Genomic DNA, 22,601 nt, shown 5'->3' with positions numbered 1-22,601 from the left:
CTTGCATATGGCAGAGCTGCAGCCACTCAGTTTGTCTGACTTTGAGATCTGGTTCTTTCTTCTTGCCCTGAAACTCTCCTTATCTCCCAGCTCTGACCTAGCTCTAGGGCTCTTACGTGGGCTGGTCTAGAAAAGAAGAGCAAGGAGAATGACAGATAACCTAGAAAAAGATGGGTCAGGACTTACAGCTGGGAGGTTGGGCTGGATGCCAGGCACTTCCCTCCCTTCCATCCAAGAGACAAGCAAGGTAAAGACAAGATTCTATAAACTACGGTCCAAAACATGAGGGATCTTTCTTAATGGCAACAATGCCCACACAGCAGAAGGCTGGGGAGAGGGCAGCTATTCTATGACATCACAAGGAAGATGAGTGGCTCTGCTCTCTTCACAATCACTAGGGAAAGCATGGCTCTGAGGACACTGTGACCTTGCTGGTCCTATACCAATTTCTCCCTGGGTGGGATCAGGCCCAGGGACAAGCCTCAGTTACTTGGGGTTTTAAGGTTGCCAGCAACAGAAAACAACTCTAGCCAGTGATACCTGTACAACCACAGGGAGAAATGAACTACCTACCTTGGAAGGACAGAAACCAGGGGCCATTTGGGATGTGAGTAGAAGAATAACATTGATGGTCCCCTTGATACAAATCTGCTCCAGCTGTCCTCACATCTCCTCCAGCCTGGGGATTGGGTCCACTGCTGCAGCCCCCTTGACTGACAAACCCAAAGGGACTAAGATTTCCTCTACAAATACCATGGTGCTGTGGCTTACAAGAGTGCTGGGTGGGCACAATGCCCGACATACTTCACAGCCTGAGATGTCTGTTCTGTGTTCTCTGCCACAGGGCCTTAGCTAGGCAATGGAATATCACTAAGTAGAAGAGGATAGAGAGCCTGACAGGGCCAATTACTCCGTGGCTTCCCCCCGGTCATCCCCTGAAGACTCCCCACTTGACCTTGAACTGTTCACAGAGGATGATGCAGACTTGAGAACGAACTCCTTCCCAAGTCCCCAGCCATTTGTGATTGTCCACAAATGTAAGTCTCCCATTTGGGCCCAATCTAAGCTCGAGTTGAGCAGAGGTTTTCCCTGAGCAAACTCGGGCTTTGCCTTCCTGAGTCACTTTTATCTCCATCTCGCCCAGGAAGCCTTGGTCTCCCCTTGAAAGCTCTTCCTGAAGCTGGGCTTTAGGGAAACCCATTCCTCCCAGAGGGTGTGTGCGTTGCACAGGTGGAGGAGGCCCACGGGCCTCTTCTGCTCTTGGCCTTCCCTGGAGTCCAGCCGGCCTTCCACAGTGAGAAGGACCAGGAAGCAGACTAAGGCAACACAGGGAGACAAGGTGGGAGGAGAGAGGGGCACCCACAGGACACAGGATGATGCCACGGAGAACTCTCACCCATCCCGCTAGCATTGCCCTTCATCCACTAGACCAGCCAGACCCGGGGCCACTCCAGCACGGGTTTCTCCTGTGGTTTGCTCACTGCTACACCTTTCCTGCCCAGAGCAGCACCTGATCCACTAGGAGGCACAAAGGGTCCCAACGGATAATACCATTTTTTACTTTCTTTGCAAAACCACTTTGGGATCTTCTATGTCAGTGGCCAGATCTGCTTGTGGGTAGGGGCTGGAAAGCCCTCCTTCTATTCAGTAAGGCCATTACAGGCAGCCAGTGTCCCAGCCAGGCAGCTGGGAGCCCTCCATCTGCAGCACAGAGTGGATGAGCCTGGGACACGGCCGGTGGGCCCTTGAACACACACACGAACACACAGGCCTCTGCTGAGGAGTGTCAGAGAGAAGGCTGGTTATGCAACACAGCAGAGCCAAAGGAAAACACGGCTCACAGTGCTTTCTCCCCCACTCCGTTGTTCCTGGGCCTGTTTTCTTCCTTTGACTCCAGAGATGAAATACAAAAGACAGAGAAAAGCTAGCTTTTGAGAGAAGCTCCATTCATCAGGCTTAGGAGACACACTTTTATCATAGCACAGGCCCTCCTAGCTGGATGTGAGCCCCACATCCCGAGCCCTGGGGACTGTGCTCAGGAGATTCTGCACCCCTCAGGAAGCACCTTGTTCAGCAGCGCTGGTTGCTAGGCCCCTCGTCGGGCCTGGTGTGAGGCCCAGAGGCCTGGGCACCTCACTGCAGCCTGCCCACTTCATCCCTCCAGCTCCTCCCTGCATTCCCTCAGTAACCAGCTCCACACTCTGAGTCCTTCCTGTCTGAGACACGCAGGTAAGAAGTCACATCACATGCTGTCTATGGGTTTTTGCCCCTCGGTGTCCCCAGTTATTCTCCATGGTGACCTCTGCCCCCAGGACAGCCAAGTGATTGTCCACCTTGGAGCAAATCCGCGCTGGTTTCGGGTTATTCTGACCCTCACTGAATCTCTCCTGACACTGGTTTCAACTCACCTGGAGTTTTTTTGTTTTGTTTTGCTTTTTAAATTACAATGTTTTATTACAGCTTCAGCAAAGGTCAGATTTCTGAAGCTGGTGAAGACTGGTCGGCATTTCCATGTGAAATGTTACAACTTTACAAATTTTGTTTTTTATTTAAATCTACATGCAGAAATTGAAACATGGTAAAAGAAAAATGCAAAATAGCTGGAAAAAAAGATGTAATCAAGTTGTAGCCTACAGATGTGCCTTTAACTAAATTTACTATGCTTATTGGAAAGCAAACGAAAGACAACTATCCTAATAAATTAACAGATTGTCAAAAACAGACTAAGAACTCTCATTTCTATTCAGTGGGGGGAGGGGCAAAACAAAACAACAGCAAAGGCAAAAACAAAAGCTTTGCTTGTTCCTGTGTTTTGTTTAGAGGCAGAGGCTGTAAGCCCATGAAGGTCAACAAAACATTCTGATCTACTTCTTGTCCTTTTTCTGTGACATGCTGGTGATACTTACAATGGGCTCAGCTATATCCCTGATCTTAGGCTGGTATCAGGCTTTTATAAGCCACTTGACTAACTGCTCTCTGTATCCTAACAATCTTCACATTTTTCTTTCATTCTTATTGGCAAATTTCTATCACTGACTGATGGATAAAACAGATTTTTCTCCCTCATTCCTTGTTCCTCTTGAAACAAATTCCTAAACAAAAGCCTTCCTAGTGGATTCTCTGGTATTTGGGTATCTTTCATCATTTTGTTGTCCTGGCTGTAAATTTTTACTAGAAGGTTTTACTGCTCTATATTTTCTTACTGTAGACCTGGAGCCCCCAAATATATCTTCTTCCAACATGGGATGTTCACTCAAATCAAGTTTAAAACTCAAGTTCATTTCTGCTACCCTTCTCCACTGTTGATGGGAGTGTAGATTGGTGCAACCACTGTGGAAATCAGTGTGGAGATTCCTCAAAAAACTAGGATTAGAGGCCCCATTTGACCCAGCTATTTCCTTTCTGAGTATCTTTCCAACAGAACGAAAAGCAAGATACCACAGCAATATATGCACACCCATGTTTATAGAAGCACAGTATATAATAGCTAAATCTTGGAAATAGCCCAAATGCCATCAACTGGTGAATGGATAAAGAATATGTGGGGTTAAGGGGCCAGGGATTTAGCTCAGTGATTCTGCCACCTGCCTTCCAGCTGCAAGGTCCCAAGTTCGATCCCCAGTACCAAAAAAACCCCAAAACAACCAAACTAAGCAAATAACAGACATTTGCAATATGTGCAGCCTTTGTGTGTCAATTATACATCAATAAAGCTTTAAAAAAAAATAGAATACGTGGGGTTTTTTTAAATACATAAAATGGAGTACTACTGAGCCATAAAGAAAGATATATTAGAGACATTTAAAGCTAAAAGAATGCACCTTGAGGCCACACTCTTAAGTGAATTAAATAGGACACACATGTGTAAATATGGAATTGTTTCTCTGATGTGAGAAACTGAATGAGGTCCAAAATGTATAATAGATATTGTGAAATATGAAGAAAATGTTTAAAGGGGAAGGGGATGTTTGGGGGAGTGGCAGTGGAAGAGACAAAAAATGAAAAAAGAAGGAAAAAACAGAAACAAAGCTTATGTAAATAGGGAGGGATGGAGGGGTTGAAGGGAAGGAAGGAGAATGGGAAAAAATAAGAACCAAGATATATCATGTACAGGTACAAATTCCCATTGATGAATGTGATCATAATGTATACCTAAAATGTACCAATAAACTTAATTTTTAAAAAGTTCATTTCTGCCATACCATTACCATCACAACCAGTTCTTCTCTGACTCAGTCTTCTCATCAGCGTTCTTCTTGCTGTAACTGCTCTGTAGTCACGTGAATCATCTCATTTCTTTTGTGTGTGTGTGTGTGTGTGTGTGTGCGCGCGCGTACTGGGGATCAAACTCAGGTCCTTACGCTTGTGCAGCAGATGGCGAAACCACTGAGCTAAATCCCTCACCCCCCATCTCATTTCTTGACTGCCATTCTCAGATTAACCCTCATGTGATTTCCATTACAAAAGACCTTTTCTTGTCAGAAGCCTCGGTTTGTTCCAGTGTTGGCAGAGGCTGGTGTTTCTGCCTCATCGCCCAGCCTGTCTGAGGTTTAGAGTCACAGCTCTCTAGACCAACATGCTGAGATGTGTCCACTGCTCTCATTCAACTGCTGAAGGGCTCAGATACCTAAGGGACCTAAGGAAATGACAAGGCTGCTGAATCAACCTCTCCTCCCACCAGTCTAAATGATTAGATCTGCATTAGGCTCTCCCTTTGGATGTTGGTCACAAGGCCACCCCTTAAGATTGGTGTTTGCTGGAGCTGGGCACTGGGCAAGAGACTGCAGCATTTCTTGATAATCTTCTTATTGCTGTCATTCATTGCTATCTAGTGTGAGCTTTTTCATTCTCATCCTTTCTTCTTGTTCTGCCTGTTGCTGGTTCCAATAATTTGCAGCAAGTTGGAATAACATGAGCACATTAAGGATCTTCAACTGATATTTATTTCCTTTTCTTGGTAGCATGATAAACGGCATGGTTTCTGCAGACCCTGCTTCTCCTTCCCTACCACCAAATGGAGGCCCTTTCCTCAGCCAGCTTTTGCGATGCAAAGGAATAGCAACATCACAGATTCGCCACTTCATTGCTGAAGATTTTCAAGCTTCATTTTATCCAGAACTTGAATGAAATCTTCTTCTTCTAATTAATGGAGCTTTAGTCTACCTCCATTAATCATTATCTCAGTATTCTCTTCATCCATTTCATTCTCCTTATTGGAATCCGTAAGGTAATCTGTATTCTCCTCCTCCTCCTCTTCTCCTTCATCACTGTCATTATCAGAACTCCTCTTTTGGCTCATTTACATCACTTTCATTTCCAGACTGTTCTTTTGTTTCAGCTCTTCTTCTTTCGCTTCTTCTCTTCCTCCTCCCCCTCCTCTTCTTCTTCAACATTCTCTCCTTCATAGATTCTCTTAATTGTCATCTATTAGGCCTAGTTTTACTAAGTATTCTCCTTCCAAGTCAGGTACCTACCTGATGGATTCATCCAAAGAATTACAGAGTTTGGCCTTTGGTCTTAGCAGTTGATGTGTATCACTGATCATGTACTCCATATCAATAGGAAATGGATGGTCTTTTGTCCAAACCTCCAAAATTTTCTTCAACCAAACATAACCCTGAAAATATACAAGGAAGCATTCAAGTTTTCATTGACTGGAATCTCTGTCAAAGTACTGGCCATGGGTATACAAAAATGTGCATACTAGTCTAATTCTGAAAAGATACTCAGGAGGGTCCAGTGAACTAGGAGAGCCATCGGGGTTAGCACCTAATGAAAAAAAAGAAAAGAATAAGAGTTCTGAAAATAACAGCTGATTCCACCATTTGGTAATGATAAAGTTTCTCTAACAACTTAGCACTGTGATACGCCTCTGATTAAATTGAGGTTGATTAACCTCCATTTCCAATCAAATGTTCTGAAAGTCTATCTACAACATGGATCCCAACATCCTCTTACTAGAGCAATAGTCCTGCTAAAAGGAAGAGCACACAGTGAATACTATTGTATTTCACATTCCAGATGTTTGTCATACAACAAATAACATAAGTTTTCACTTCTTGGTCCTGCCAGGGCAACTTGCACATGCTTCAAAATCTTTTTAGTAGTACCTTAGACAGATCCTTATCCAAAGTTTCTGAATATATTCCTGGAGGAATACGTTTCTTTTTCATTGTCTTTTCAGCTAAAGGTGGGTCCCCGTAGTAATAAACATTTTCCACCACTGTGACATATCTTGCATTAAGAAGCATTGCTTGTTTCTTTCTCATCATTTGCTCCAAAAGTACACTGGTCCTCAGGTGCAATTCTGGAGATCTAAAAAGAAATGGCCCACATGTCTCCAATAGAATACATGCCATTTCACTGTGATGATGAGAAAAGTGTGACAGAAGCATCTTCAAACAATGTAGCATAAACATCTTAAACTTAGTTCTCCAATAAACAGTTTTGTTCTTTGTTTCAATATCGATCTTATTCTTTTTTGTATATGAAATCTGAAATCCACCCCTCAGCATGGAACAAAGATCCTCTGCTACATCAGACATGCAGGGATGCAATGTAGCAACTAATCTTGCTTAAAATGGTAGCAAATCCAACCTTTGTCTAGGAACTAGGAAGAGAACTTGTACTAACTTCTTCCTATTTGCTTTTGTGTCCAAGTCCATGCAGAAATCCATTGCTGCCTTGTCTATCAGATCTCAGTTGATGCAGCTGAGAAGCTGCTGGAGGAAAAGTATCTACTGCGAGCTTGAGAAGAGATCCAGTATTGGCTTCTTCATCTTCTTGTTCCTGTTCATCAAGAAGTTTCTTTGTAAGAACTTCAGCTTCATTTCCACCCTCTAACTCCATGGCAATGTATCTGCTTAAATTTAGGCCACTAAAATCATGGGACAAGGAGTCTCTCTGTTGTTCTGTCATAGTTTTTAGTTTCTTGACAAAAGCAGTATTTTTCTTCAAATTCAAGTCCAGGTGGCTAAAGAAATTTTCCTCTGGTCGATTGTCTGGAGCATTTTGGTTTTGTTATGAAGCTCCCTTCTTAACTGATGTCATTCCTATGCTTCCTGATGAAGCTAAAGGGATTCTTCTTCTCCGTGTTTCTCCTCTTCCTCCTCCTCCTCCTCTTGTTCTTGTTGCTGTTCTTCTTCCTCTTCTTTTCCTTCCTCTTTGCTTCTTTCTTTCTTCCTTCTTCCTTTAATTCGCCCTCAGCCTTTACCTCTTCTTTTTTCTTGCCCTCCTTATTTTCCTTTTTCCTCTTATCTTCCTTCCAGTTTCTTCTTTTTGCCCTCAGGGACCTTACTGACCTCTTTCTTGGCAGTGATCTTGAGACTGTCTTGTGGTTTTTTTCCTTGCTGCTTACTGGCCACTTTTCACTGTAGTCTTTCTCCTTGTTGTTTAGGAAAGTTTCTTTTTCTTCCATACTTGCTGACTTTTTACACTCAGCTGGCATCAGGTGACCCTCAAAATAGGTTGGGGATGTAGCTCAGTGTGAAGTCCCTGGGTTTGATCCCGTAACAAACAAATACAAACAAATCTCAGAATTGTGCATATTCAACATGCTTAGGTCAAGTTTATAAGACCTTCCTATTTTTAATTTTAAACATCTTCCCATGGTTCCTAGCCCTCTCTCTGTTTATTTTTCTCAATAACTTACCAACATCTGACATATTATAAGTTTTTAATTATGCATATCACTTTTTTGTGTTACTATTTCTGTCTATCCATAGATGACTCAAGTTCCATGAGGTCGGAAATTTTTGTTTCTATCTATATTTGTATCAGTTTTGTTCACTACTATAGCCCATTGTAAATAGTAGTGCCTTGTATAACAGCAATGCCTGGATTTTTTTTTTTTTGAAACAGGGTCTTACTCTGCACTTCAGGTTTTCCTTGAACTTACTATGTAGCCCAGGCTGTCCTCAAATTCATGGTGATCTTCCTGCCTCCATCTTCCTAGTGCTGGGATTACAGGCATGCACCATCATGCTCAGTGATATTTGTTAAATTTATCAGTAAAAGAAGATGAAAAAGTGATTCAAGAGAACAGATATAATGCTAAAGGAATTTTAAAAAAAAATTAAAGTTTGGCCAGAATATTAAGAAAACAGAAGTTGGCTATGTCGTGGAACAGATAACCAGTGTACTTTGAATTTATAGACATGAATGTATTGTAAGCCTGGCAAGCAGCGTCGTGGCTGTAAGAAAGGTCAATGAGTCTCTTTAAATAGAAAGTAAAAGGATCAGATAAGACATGAAAAAGAAGTTTTGTTTCAAATTTCCAATTGATTCAAAAGTGCAGTCTGAAGTCTCTCTTGAGATGGGTTTTGGTTCTGGGTTTGCATCACTGAGGTGTGGGGCAATGAAACAGAGCTGGGACTTGCATAAATCTGTACCAGGAGTAGGCTGGGAGTAACACAAAGGGCAAATCCGTGCGTGTGTGCCAAGTTTGGCAAGACTTTCTGAACTACTCAAGAGATCTGGAGAAGGGCATATGGGACAGAGAGAATGGTGTGAGCCATAGTATTCAGGAAAGAAAATACACGTCCAAGAAGACATACAGCTCCAGGGAATGGAACAAACAGTAATTCCCGACAGGAGATAGGAGATGTTAGGAAGTGGGGTAGAGGTCACACTGTAGACCTATGAATGTGGTAGGCCAGAGAGGGCCATGAAACATTTATACCAGGGAGACAGAATCAAAATTGGGTGACTGAGGAGAAAGGCACTGGCCCAGAGGCTGGTACAATATTCTAGGTGACTAGAAGTAAAATCCTAGACCTGGAGACTGTGAGACAGGAAGATAGACTACCAGGGAGATGGTCAAAGAAAAAGGCAAGAGAGTTGAAGATGGCTCTAGGAGAGGCCATGGTCAGCCTGCAGTCCACTGACACATTAGCTTCCCCATGCGGACCCTCTCCCAGGCCTCAGCCAGACTGCATAGTCACAGGGTGGTGGTCTGCAGGGATTAACTTGGTCTGGGTTAGTTTGCCACTGGGTGGGAGTGGAGGGCAGGAGGCCAAGAAATGCAAATCCTAGTGGTAAGTAGACTGTGGCCAGCTTCAGCATGCCTCCAGCTGACATGATGGGTCACGATTGAGGCTGAGGACCTGAGGGTCCAATGAGATGGAGCAACCCCCTCCCACCCAGGAAGTGTGAGTCCACTGTGTGGCATCTAGTGTCCCTCCCCCGCAACCCACCTCAAGAATATCCTGACCAAGAGACCAAGCCAAGGAAATGAGATTTAGGCAGCAAGAACCCAGGTCTGGGAGGCACTGGGAGTAGAAACTAGGAAATGGTAGTGAAAATCAGCCTGGGCCCCAGAAAGACTCAGTGTGAGGCTACTAAACCAACCACAGAGCCTATCAGCTTGTGGGTCAGGGTTCCAGGGACATGGCCAGGCTTGGCCGAGGGCCAGGGGGGCTTAGCATCTCCACAGATAGTGTGGAGGAGACTGGAGAGCCCATGTCCAATCCAACATTCCCTTCCCCAGCCCCTCACCAAAGCCTCAAGCACTTAGGCTAAGGACTGAGCAATGCTTATATAACCTGTTTATTTCCTATTATACTGGGAAGAAAGAAGGTACTTCCGAGTGCACAGTAGCCAAAAAAAACTCTAACTTAGCGGTCCCTGCTATGCAAAGCAGACTTGCTTTTCTGTCACTCTTTCCCTTTTGGCACTTTCTGGAGAGAAGGGAACCAACAGTGGGAAAGACAAACCAGGGAGACAGGACAGACTCTGGCCATTAATGGACCTATTTGCTCTCACGCAAGGCCAAGACTAAGTGTGATGCCAGCTGTCCTTTGCATGGCTGACCTCATCTCCACTACCTCCCTATTCCCCTGCCACTAGAGCCCCCAAGCACAAGGGGAGCCCCATATTAGTGGGGCAGGTGATCCATGGAGAGATGTGGGGGTGGCCTTGGCAGGCACTGGATCCAGAGGCTCTGCAATACTCCTCCAGTTTAAGGAAGTCTTTCCCCTCTTCAGGGACATCCCACATACACTGCTTACTACAGCGAGGAGAGGGCAGCTCTCCCAAATGACCTGGTGCTCTCCCCTTCTACCGGGGTCTCCTCAACTGCTCTCAGCAATTGCTTCAAACTAGACAAAGGAATAGGTCATCTCCCCACCCTGGGAAACTGCTGATCCCTGGAATCTGACAACCAGCGCAAATGGCAGTGGCCTGGGCCCCAATCCAAGGCTAGAGCATTCCTGTTTCAGTTTGCAACCACTCTAACATCTTCACCAAACCTCCACTCATCTTAGGGTAGGTTGAAAGGTGGAGGCTCCAAGCATAGAGATCAGCTAGGGAAAGAGCTGCTGTGAAGCCACCTCAGCTATTCTTGTGGAAACCTGGAAGAGATGAAGGGACAAGGAGACCATGATCTTATCTGGAGAGTCAGAGGTGTCATGAGGTGAGCACAAGCAGAAGTAAGTGCATTGTCTTATCTCTGGATGGTGTGTCCTTGGGGACTCCAGAGAGATGACTGCACATTCCTGAGGCCAGAGTCCAGCTAGGAAAACTGGGTACCACAACAGAAACCATGCCAGGCTCTTTCAGGCCATCTCATGGGATCTTTGGGCTTACCCTCAGGTGGCATAATTGTCCATACTTCACTGCAAAGGAAATTAGAGCTCACAGGCATTAAGCAACTGATCTAAGGACACATCACTAGAAAGAGCAGAGCTGGGGTCCAAAGCCAGCTTTGGCTGCCTCAAGAACTCAGGCTGTGTCCACCTCCTGGTAGACAATAGAAGAGAGTAGAAGGAAAAACAGTACTGAGGAATTCAGGCTTCTTTCTGGGGAAATAATAACAGTTATATCTCCTTAGGATACATATGTGGCCTTTCCATTGGATGATATTCAAAAGCAGCACTCACTTTATCTTTTATCACACTTTGTAAAGACCCTTATGAAGGAGGACTTTCAAAATTTCTTCAGAGAGTAGCAGAAATGATGGGACAAGTGTGTTTGAAAAGAAAGAGAGTATTTTGAGAGGGATTGCTATTAGGCAGTATGTCTTTTACTGTAATAAATTTTTAAACAATTATTTTTAAAAGATTCATATGTGGAAGTCCTAACTCCAGTAACTCAGAAGGTGATATATTTGGAGACAGGGTCTGTTATGATTTGGGTCTAGATGTCTCCCCGAAGTCTCATGTGGTTATAGGCTTGATCTAGAGTGTGTGAAGCTGGAATTGATTCATGATGCAATGCCAGGCTCAAGGGTTAAGAGTGGGAATGCTGCCCACCCTAAGTAGCCTGAGTAAGATTAAAGGGGCAAGAATGTGCTGTTAAACCTTCTCGTTGCCTTTGATACTGTGTGGGTGCCATGTTGTTTCTCCTCTGCAATGCCTATTTGTCACTCCTGCCTTACAGCCAGCCAATTACAGACCAAAACCTCTACAAACTGTAAGCCAAATAAACCCCTGCCCTTTAACTTTAGGTGTTGGGTATTTTGTCTCAACAATGAGAAAAGTAACTAACACAGGGTCTTCAAAGAGGTAATTAAGTCAAAATGACATCATTAGGGTGGGGCTTAATCCAATATGACTAATATTCTTATCAGGTCACAGACACACAGAGAGAAGACCACATTCAGACACAGGGAGAAGAAGATGACTTACCAGCCAAGAAGGGAGTTCTCAGAAGACACCAATCCTGCTGCCATCTTGATCTTGGACTTCTGGCTTCCAGAGCTGAGTGAAAACAAATTCCTATTGTTTAAGCCACTCAGTCAGTGGTAGTTTGTAATGATAACCTAAGCACACTAATACAAATTTCCACTTTGCTATTTTCCAAGTGTTATTTTCCAGACACTGTTCAGAGTAACATGGAGTTAAATTCAGAGTAGAATTCCACTCAAGAGATAAGTAGGGAGATTGGGGTATTACAGATATCCCCCAAACCCCTTCACTAATATTATCCTTGTTATAAATCTCAGCTTGTGGTATATGCCTGTCAATTCTTTTTCTATTTTAATTCTCCTGACAATAACTACCCTCAGACTCCTCCCAAAATAAGACCTGAAGGAAGAAGACAGAAGGCAGTGGGTTAAATGGACACTGACCTTTCATGTCTGCAGGACTAGCTGACCTTGAAGGCACTGGGCTGGTGGGACACCAGGAACCTCTTCCTGTGTCCTAACCTGGGTGACTGCAGTATCACAGTGAAATGTACCATGTCCACACTGGGGTGCTCCCAGATCAAGTTATCATAACCCAGGGATTGCTGAGGACCTTCCACAGTGATGCTGGACCAAAGATCTTTGACAAGGGAGAAACACAGACTGGAAGTGGAAAAAAAAATTGGCCCCTGAATTTTGCAAGTATTCAATTTGAGTACATCCTGTCATGAGTGAACAAGTTAACACCCACAGAAAGAGTGAAGAAGAAAGCCCCTTTGAACTGCATAGAGAGGGGAGGAAATGAGAGGCATTACAGCAATGAACCCAGGGATAGAAGGGCAGGCTGGAAATGAGTGTTTCAAAAAGAAAAGTAACTGGGGGTGTAGCTCAGTGGAGCAGTCCATGCTCAGCATGTACCAAGCCTTGGGTTCACTCCCCAGCACCAAAAGAGAAAAAGAAGAAATAAATTTTACACAGTATATCTTTTTCAATACAAGGAAATCTTGGGGAATTTTGTTCAGGGAGAAAGTGCTAGGTCAGAGCTGCCTAGTAGGGAAGGTTGAAGCCCATCTCCAACATTCTCCTTGATTTGTCAGTCAATAGTAAAGAAGGCACTGGAACAGGAACAAGAACTCTCCTAAGTAAGAAAAAATTTTTGCTTTTAGCATTCTGAAGTTTGGTATCCTTCAGACTTGATAAATCCCAAGTGAAAAATCTTGATCATTTTTAGAACCTATTTCTGTGTTTTACCCAATCCAAAGACTATGAAGGTAGTGTTAAAGGGACAGTTTAATCCTAAATCTCTCACCTTAACCATCGGCCGTGAAGTTACACTCAGTCTTCAAACACAAAGAACAATTTCTGCTCTAGACTCGCCTATACTGATATATATGTAAAATAGATAATGGCATGCTTTGTTTATTCCATCTTTATTCACATGTATAAAACAGAAGAGGAAAAATATCTCTGTCTGACCTCATATTCTAGGAGAGAATATGTTCTAACCACACTTCATTACAAATGTGAAAAATATGCCTTAGGAAAAGGAAAAAATGTCTATGTATGTGATGTGTGTGCCTTGGGCCAGGAAGTGACCCTCTAGCTTTGGTTTTGCTGAATGGCTATGGACACACACTCACATTTCAGTGTGGCTGTCTTCAGGCATCTCAGCTGAGTAGAAGCAGCTAGTTTGGTCAAAAGTTTCAACAAAGCACACGAGAGTATTAAGCCTGCCAGTCAAAGCAGGATCAGCAAGTGTAAGAAGGTCTTGGCCTGTTGAGGGCATGGAGGGAGCTCTAGCACAGCTGGCCAGCCAGGGCAGTAGTCAGAGGTTGAGTGTCAGATTGGTGTCTCCAGAGACTGAGCCAGGGTGCTGGGTACCCAAGCAGCAAGGATCGAAGCCATGGAAGAGAAGCTGGAAATGGTGGCCAGCAGCAGTGACACAGCATTTGAAAGAATGTCAAAAACACAAATGGGGCAGAGACCCCAGGAGGGTGGTTAGGGGCAAAGGGTAGAATTCTTGACATTTTAGTAATAGTAAGTTGACAGACACCTGTTCCAAGAAGTCTATGTGAAGCTCTATCCTCAGGCTTGTAGTTTTGTCAACACACAAGAAAAGAGCCTCCCGTGTTGCTAGGCAGAGAATATCACTAGGATTGTAAATGAATTGGCCGCAATATTTTAAGGACATCTAATTCTACTGTAAAATATAAGAAAAACTAAAGCTAATCACAAAAACTAAATAAATGCATGAGTATGGAACATAGATTTTAAAAAGATAAAAGAGGTGGTTTCTCAAAAAAGTTAAACATAGAATTAATCAAATGATCCAGTAATTGTAAGCCAGTGCTCATAGAAGCATTGTTCATGATAGCCAAAAGGTAGAAGCAACTAAAATGCTCATCAAATAAGTAAATTAATAAAGTAATATATATGTATAATGGAATACTAGTCAGCCTTAAAAGGAATGAAATTCTGATACATGCTACAACATAAGTGAACTTTGGAGGCATTCTGGTGAGTGAAGTAAGCCAGACACAAAAGAACAATGATTGTACAATTCCACTTATACCAGGTACCTAGAGAAGGCACATTAATAGAGACAGAAAGAACAGGTTGCCAGGGCTCAAGGCCAGGAAAAATGAAGAGTTATTGTTTAATTCATCACACATTCTGTTTGATCCAATGAAAACGTTCTGGAAATGGATAGTAGTGATGGTTATACAACATCAAGAATGAATTAGTACTATCAAATTGTATTAAATATGGTTAAAATGATCCCTTTTATTTTATGTTTTGTGTACTTTTTTGAAAAGGATGAAAATGTTGCTTATGGACCAAAAAAGTGGAAGGGCTGGGTTATAAAGTATCAAGTGTGCCATTTCTAGTAAGACAGCTGTGGTATCCCTAAATCAGCCTCTGTTAGTGACACTGTTATGGCCTTACCTGGCCCCACATATGCTTTGCCTAGAAACAGAGAGAAAACCCATGGCTACTTAGCAAGGTGCTATTTGGCCAGGCATACCTCCCTGACAGAGAAGACTGCTTCGGCTCTAGGCAGTTTTTCTGCAGCCCTGCTTGTTCAAACCTCCGTGCTTGTGGCACAAGTAGCCCATGAGTAGGAAAAGCTGGACTGGCTGAGTACACTGTTCAGATGGACAGTGAGAAACTGACCATCAGGCAGTGGTCCTCCCCTTGCACCCTGACCTGTGTGGGTGAGCCTACCTCATATCCTTCCCCTTGAAAACACTGGTGATTTTTAACTGATTCAATCAACCATGTGACTTGAGCACCTTAACTTGGTCTGACAGACTTCTTGTTGATGCAGTGGAGGCCATCATTGCATCAAGGGTATTTCTTACACAGTGTTAGGGAAAAGGCCATCACTGTGCAAGAAATGCTAAGAAATCAATGTAAAAGGCAGTAAGGGCTAGAGAAAAATCAAAATAGGAAAGGAGGGCCCACTGGAGTGGCCATAGGTTTCATTGAGACAGTGAGATTTGTGCCGAGATACATGTGGGTGGCAGAAACTAGGCATGGTGGCACATAATTATAATCCCAGCACTTGGGAGGTTGAGGCAGGAAGATTGTTGTGAGTTCAAGGCCAGCCTGAATTACACAGCAAGACCCTGTCTCAACAACAACCACCACAATAAAATGTGGGTGGCATGGTGACAAATCAAGGGGACTGGAGGATGGGGTAGCCCAGCATGGTGGGAAGCAGCATAAAGAATACAGAAGCTTTTACTGTTGACCAATGGGAAAACACCCAGGGAAACAGCTGAGCTAACAGCTAGGCCAACAGAGCAGCCTGGTCTGATGACACAAAACCCACCTGTGCGTTCCAATGGATTTGGAATTTTTCCAACTGCACCTTCATGGAGAGAATAATGGATGAATCAGAAATGGCTCCTCAATGACATCTCTTAGCTTTAAAAAGCATTACTCAGGAGAAAGGGAATAAGGTTTATTGAATAACACATTAATCTAGGTATTGTTAGTAACATTCTCAGTAGAAAAATGGGGAAATGGAAGGTTAGAACTGATCCAGAGTTCCTCCACTGCTAAATGACCAGGCTGGTATCAAAACTCACGTATGTCTGGCTGTACAGCCTATGTCCATTTTCAAGGCACCAAACTAATGCAGGCCTAGAGAAGATACAGTTCAGACTCAAGGGGGCATACAGATCTAGAAGAGAAGGCAGATATTGTTACCCAGTTACTTAGTGGAGAGGTTAGGGAATGTGCTACAGAGAGGGCATACAACATTGTGAGTCTAAAAGAAAAGACAGAAATGAATCAGATTAAAAATAGAGCTGGCTGGGTGTTAATTAGTTTACCTCTAATAAATGAGATAAAGAGCAGGATGCAATTACCCACTGCATAAAGGGACCCTAGGTGTTTCCCTCAGTGTGTAAACCCCTGTGCATCCTTATGCTAACTCAAACTGAAAATGTCTAGAACCTAATTTTTACTATAAAGGAATACATATCATTTTACTTTATTCTTTTCTATATCTATTCTGGAGAATGCATAAGTAAAACATCTGGATTAGATAGAAGACTAGATCCTACAGAAAAGAAGCAAACCCTCAGAGGAGCAGTGCCAAGGTGCAGGTAATCCTGGCAGCCTGGCCATGGGGCAGGGCCTTCCTAAGCAGGTGGGGCTGTGGTTCATCTACCAATTGCAGCCCACCAGGAAGGTCCTTTGCTGCCTCCTTATCTCTGCTTTCCCTTTTTTATCCTTTCTAGGGTTGTTTATCTATCTCACTGAGCTGAGAGGCTGCTCATGCCATGACTTCAGAAAAACATTATTTCAACAGAAATGAGTTGATAAGTCTCATATAGCATTAAAGGCTATAATGATTTGAATAGAAAATGTCCCCCAAAGGCCATGTGCTGGGGGTGGGGTGGGGGGGTGGTTGCCAGCTGATGAGCTTTTAGAAGGTGATTGGATCAGGAAGATTCTAACTTCATCAACGGATGAATCCAGTGAAAGGTTCTAATTTGATGGCATTGTTGAGAAGAGAGGAAACAGGACACAGGGCCCAGTTGAAGAGAGCATGCTGTTGGGAGCCACATCTTGTCTCCCACCCTGTCTTCTCTGGCTGTCTCACCCTCTGTGCTTCCTGACTGCCATGAAGTGAGTAGCTCCCCTCTGCCACGCCCTTCTTCCATCAGGTTTCTGCCTTATCACAGGCCTAGAAGCAATAGAGCCAGCCTCCTGCAGATGGAAACTTCTGAAACCGTGAGCCAAAATAAACCTGCAGTCTTTTAGGTTATTATTTTCACATATTCTGTCACAGTGATGCAAAGCTGACTATCATAAAGGCTGTCTAATTTTTTTTTCTAGGATAGTTCGTTAAAGTTGGACATTATCATTCAGAAATTGCGGGTAGGTGGCCACTTCCTTCTGTGTACCTAAAAATGCAGAAGTAAGGACTTTAGAGTTTATAAAGAACTATGAGGTTTCTAAAGCTACTGATTAGCTACGAACGACCTGCTCATCAGCTATCCAAAGCTCAAGCTGAAAGCTCGGTTCTTCTTTCTTACATTGCTCAGTATCCAGTCAAGCTGTGTGATGTAGTTACAATGCAGATTAACTGCCATCTATATAACAAGTCTTCAGGGCCCGGGATTTAGCTCAGTGGTTCTGGCGCCTGCCTCGCAAACGCAAGGTCCTGAGTTCTATCCCCAGTACCAAAAAAAAACCCAACTAATTTATATAACAAGTCTTCAGTGAGGCCAGGACACACAAGTGAGACACAGGCAAAACACCTGCTGGACAGGGTACACATTCCTGGGCTTACTGGGCTGCTCTGTGGACCGTGGCCAGGATCCTCTGCAGAATCACTGTGAAGATCGCATGGACAGTGATGCCGTAGGCTGTGGAGCCTGCCAGCAGCACACCACAGACCTTCTTTAAACTTTGTATCATTTATAGCTTCACCAGTGAGGAAAAAAAGCCCCAAGCCCCAGATTTTCTCTTATAGACTTGGTTTCAGGTTATTTCATTGTTTTCAATAAAAGAAGTTTTTAGTAAAAACATATGTAAATGTGGTTTTATGTTTTCTTTTGTAAGAATGTTTATTTAAATAGTTTCACAAGGCTAAAGGAAATATTTCCTGATCACCTACTCCAGTATTTGGTTTGGACAATAGCGCATGGTAGGATCTTTGTAGAAGTGATTTAGATATTTTGTTGTCTTGACAAAAATAAGTAACAATACATTATTTTCCCTAGTTTTACAGATGGTAAAATCAGGGTATGGCACAAGCGACTGGCTTCAAATGAGGAGGAAAGTTAGAGCCAGGCCCATACCGCGGTCATCTTGGATCTAGGTTGTCTCGCTGTCCATGGCATAGATTTTCCACAGAGCCTTTGCATCTTCCTGGCTCTCTTGTAGTTTCAGACAATTGCTCATCTATTTTTAGCAGGCAAACCCACTGGGGAAGCGAGATGCTAACAAATGAAAGGAAAAGAATATAAGACTCAAGGGCAGAATGACTGACTGTCAGAGGTGAGACAATGTCTAAGCAAAAAAAAAGGGGGCCTGTAAGAGAAGTCCAGGACATTTCAAGGATAACATTTCAGTGGATAAAATGCACTTTATTGATGAATTTTTCTCCCATTTTCTTATTTCCACAACACAGTTCCATCCCTTCTCCTTCTGCATCTCCATGGCATCTTGTTTGTTCTTTTAATGATACTTATTTGATTTCACTCTGTAACAACATACACTGGCACTCACAGCCTGGTTAAATCCACTAAACTGTAAACTCTATGAGGGTATAGTCAGTGTTAGGGACAAATTTCATCTTCCATTAAATTTTGCATATTTGTTGAATGAATGACTAAATGAATAAGAAACTATGCACAATTAGAGTGATGCCCCCCCCAAAATGCCCATATTTTATCTCCTGTTTACAAAAGCATTTCATTCCAAAAATTTCTTTGAAAAAAAATTTCTTTGAAACCCTGAAGAAATTTCATCACAGTGCTAGAGACATTAGCTCTTGAGTAAACAAATAAATAAAAATCATGAACTTTGCCTTCCATGAAATTATACTAAAGGCCAGAGAGGAGCTGGAGATTGCCCTTTGTGCATGGCATTTCAGTGTGGTTGGCTTTGGGGAGGATGAGATAAAAAGGCTGGGCTTTGGGGTTGGTAAAAGCACGGCTGCTCAGAATCATACCTTGTTGGAAATGCATCTGATCTGAAATTGTCCTGCCCAAACTCCGGCCTTTTATAGATGGAGAAATTTACAGTCAAGGGGGTATCTTGACCAAAGCCACTAAACCAGACTGAATGGAGTAGTAGATGGAAACAATGTGTCAAAGCTTTTCTGAAGAGTACCAAGGTTAGAGCACTGCACTAACAAGTGATACAGTATCACCCATAGAAGATAAATGGAGGCTGCTAAACTAATTTGTGACAGTCAGCACTTAACAAAAAACAAACCCTTAGGCTGTGCTTTGGAGGTTTTCTATGGATGTGCAGTCTAAACACTGAAGACTTTCCTGCTTTGGAGTCCTGTCTCAATGAGCAGAGGACAGACATTTTTCAATTGTATTTATAAATACTGCCTAAGAATACACTCCGAGACACAGGAGTCTCTGCTTTGAGCGTGAGATGCCTCCCCCTTCTTTTGAACATTCCTGTTACCAGGTCCAGACAAAGAAGAAATCATTCCTGGACCAGTTCAGAGTAACAAGCAAGGCTCCATTTTTGCTCAGGAAAGGAGAAAGGACCTTTCTTTCCATTGCCACTTTGATACAAATTCATTAATGATTTTTTCAGGCAAGTTTTATTCAGGTACATTGGGACAGGGCAATGAGTCAGACGTTGGCATCAAAACCAGAATAGAAGCCATTGTTCTCCCCTTGGGATTCAACTCAGGGCTTCAAATTCCCAGATCATACAACTTCCTAATGGGAAAGAAATGTTCTTAAACAAGGGCATGGGTTTTTCTGGTGCCTGACAGTGACTAATAAGGTTAGTCTAAGGACTGTCTGGGGAACAAGAAGTTGGGTTTACACGCCACAGTGATTGTTAAAAAGTATTTTCACCCTGAGGTTTATAGGTGAATATAAGTAAAATAGCTCTCCTTGGGCAATACCATCCTAGTTCCTGTAGATACGCTTTCCTCAATTAAAGTAACTTTGAAATGACATTCAAGCAGCACCTTCCTGCAGAAATCCCTTTGTTTTCTGCAAGATCTGCTTATTGAGGAGCTGATTCACACGGTTCCAGTGTAAACTGATTATGTTTCCCAGCCCCAGCCGACAGACCAGTTGGAGACCAGTTTTATGTCACCTCTATAGCAGAATTGGGTAGGTCTCATTATATTCATCTAACTGTGGACCAAGTGGCTCATGCACTTCGATTTAAAATTATCTAGGGTGCTTAATCAGTAACCAGGATAAATACAATGTGGCAATTTAAATCTCATTCGCTGAAATTCACACGACTGAAGGCTAATTCCTGAGTTGAGGGAAGGGGATTGTTACTAAGTCTCTTTCAAAAACCAGGACAACGCGTTCCTAACCAAAGCGGTCCTAGGTTTAAAAGCCTTAAGCCCGAAGTTGCTCCTCTCGCTAGGGAGAAGGCACGCTGGCGCGGGCACGCACACGCGGACACACACACACACACACACACACACACACACACACACGCGCGCGCCCGCGCGCCCGTCCACACCCCCTTCCGTGTGACTCGCCTTCGGGATTTATGGGCTTCGCCACCACGGATTACTCTCAGGTGCAGAAGGTAATTCTTTGTTCTGTGGGCATCATCTTCCTCCCCTCGGATTCCACTGATATTTACCGGGCAGGTGAGCGCGGGCCCCGGCAGGGCCGGTGAGGGCGCCCCTCAGCTCAGGGACACAAAGGCTCGGCGTGGTCAGCGCTGCCCGGGGACGCCTCTCCAGCCCCTGCGACTCCAGTGAAATTGGCCCAGACCTGCCTCCAACTGAGAGGCTCCTTTAAAAATCTCCTGTCATCTTTGTAAAGAAATCGGTCTTTTCTTCAGCAGAGACAGCCCTGGAGCAGGGGCCCAGAGAGAGCGAATCGGCGGCCTGGGACCGTCGAGGCAAGGAGGACTCCTCGGACAGGGCGCATTCTCGGCGTGCTAGTGCAGCGAGGCTTTAGGCAGAGCCGGAGCCTCCCAGCCACCTCCGCAGAAAAACCCGGGCCCAGGCCCCTCTGTCCTCCCCTAGCGAGCGGGCGCAGTGCGCTTTGCTTTGCTGTCCCCCCCTCCCCCCCGCAAGGCCCGCGGCCGAGCTCCGGCCACCTGCAGCGCAGCCAGCCGCAGTCTTGGCCCCTTCTAGGACCTGGAGCTGGATGAGCAGCAGCCTGGGCGAAGAATTTAAGGGGGTGGGGCGCGCCGAAAGGTCAACAATCACAATAAGTATCTTACTGCAATGCTTTAAAAAATTAATACAAAAACCCCATAATGAACATGTTAAATTTTATAAATAAAAACAGGACCATTGCATGCCTTACTGATATATTTTGAGACCGCAGGCAAAAAGAATCCCCACGGACAAGCGGCGCCCAGCACAGACGACCGGACCTGGCTGAGTGCCGGGGCCCTGGGAGGGGAGCTTATGTAGAAGGCCTCGGAAGTGGAGCCCCCGCCAAACCCCCACTGGGGAGCGGACGGGCGGCCCCGCGGCTGGAGGTGAGCGCTGCTCAGAGCCTCTCCTCCTGGAACAAAGGCGGAGAGGAAGGAGCCAGGGCAGGGCCGCGCTGGGGCGGGAGAGACCCGGCGGGCTTGGCGGCTCTCGTGGCCTCTCTCGGCCTTCCACGCGCGACCTGAAACGGAATATCCGACCCCGCCGCCACGGAGGCCGCCAGCGAGTCCTGTGCTTCCCTCGCTCCGCGATTAATTTTCACTAACTAGACTTGGCAAGATGTCGGGCGAATGATTTTTGGCTTCAGTAAAGGCCACATCGCGTGCGCACACGAACCCCCTGCCAAGAGCGGCCTCTGGGAAATTAAATGCATAACCATAACGGGGCGGGGGAGGAGAATGCTAGGCGACCTGGAAAGAGATGCAAAGAAACCTGAACGGGCTCCAGAGCTTACTAAATCCTTTCGCTCTTTGCGCGTAGTATTCAGGGTCTGGCTGCACACCAAATGTGGACCCTGTTATTTCCTGAGAAGGCAATTCACATGTGTGCAAGAGGAGGTGAAGACGTCCCCAAGAGCGGAAAAACATCGCTCCCCATCCCCACCCCCACCAGGGTTAAACAAACATCTTTTAGGAAACGTGAACCGGAGTGCCGCCCAGTTCGCCTCCGTAGGAGCGACACTACGGCAATTGATGCCACCCTCCAGGTTGTAAAGCTACAAACCCCACACTTCACTCCAATTCGGGCCTTCGGGCGGGAGGGCTATCTTTCATCTTCTAAGTTGGGGTGTGCCCACGTTCCTCGGGAAGCTATAAAGCTGATTTAATGGCTTAAAGGTGGAAATCGATCACACTAATGCATAGAGTAACGTCTGACAAATCGCACTTTAAAAAAACGACTGGCCGGGCCGGAAGCGCACCGTAAGTCGGGGGCTAGGAAGCGCCAGGCCCTGCCAGGCGGGCAGCGATGCCACGGTGCTGGCCAGAGACCCCTGAGACTGCCCGGGGTGGGGGACGAAAAGGAATGAAACCTCACACCCGAACCCTGGCCTCCGCAAGCCGGCTTCTCTGCAGGCCGTTCTTGACGTCAAAAGCCGCGCAGCGGTGCGCAGGGAGCGCGCGGGAGTGGTCTGGGGCCCGCTCCATTCACAAGGTCCCGGCGCCAACGCTCGCGGGAGGGTCGGAGGCCTCCTTGCTCTTCCTCTAGGTCTGTTTTATGAATGGGCCCGGCCGCGAGCCGCGAGCTCCCTGTTTACTCCCGTCTTTGTGACGTCGCGTCCGCGTGACCCGGCGCGAGCGGCTGGCGTTCCATTCACCCGCCGCGGAGGAGGGGACGGGAGGAGGG

General features: G+C 45.0%; 1 long non-coding RNA gene and 1 pseudogene across 1 annotated transcript; one reads left to right on the top strand and one right to left on the bottom strand.

The window, feature by feature from the left end:
- Positions 1–392: 392 nt before the first annotated feature.
- On the top strand, positions 393–11,823 carry LOC101720179 (uncharacterized). Its single transcript, XR_015453473.1, has 3 exons — positions 393–607; positions 845–1,037; positions 11,567–11,823. It is a non-coding gene; the product is annotated as an uncharacterized LOC101720179 (long non-coding RNA).
- LOC147826777 (regulator of nonsense transcripts 2 pseudogene) lies at positions 6,087–8,797 on the bottom strand (annotated as a pseudogene).
- Positions 11,824–22,601: the final 10,778 nt, after the last annotated feature.

Source organism: Heterocephalus glaber, unplaced genomic scaffold, assembly GCF_053883595.1.
Source record: "Heterocephalus glaber isolate CG9 unplaced genomic scaffold, H.glaber_assembly_v1.0 deba00001461, whole genome shotgun sequence".
Lineage (NCBI taxonomy): Eukaryota > Metazoa > Chordata > Mammalia > Rodentia > Bathyergidae > Heterocephalus > Heterocephalus glaber.
This window is presented reverse-complemented; position numbering and strand designations above follow the sequence as displayed.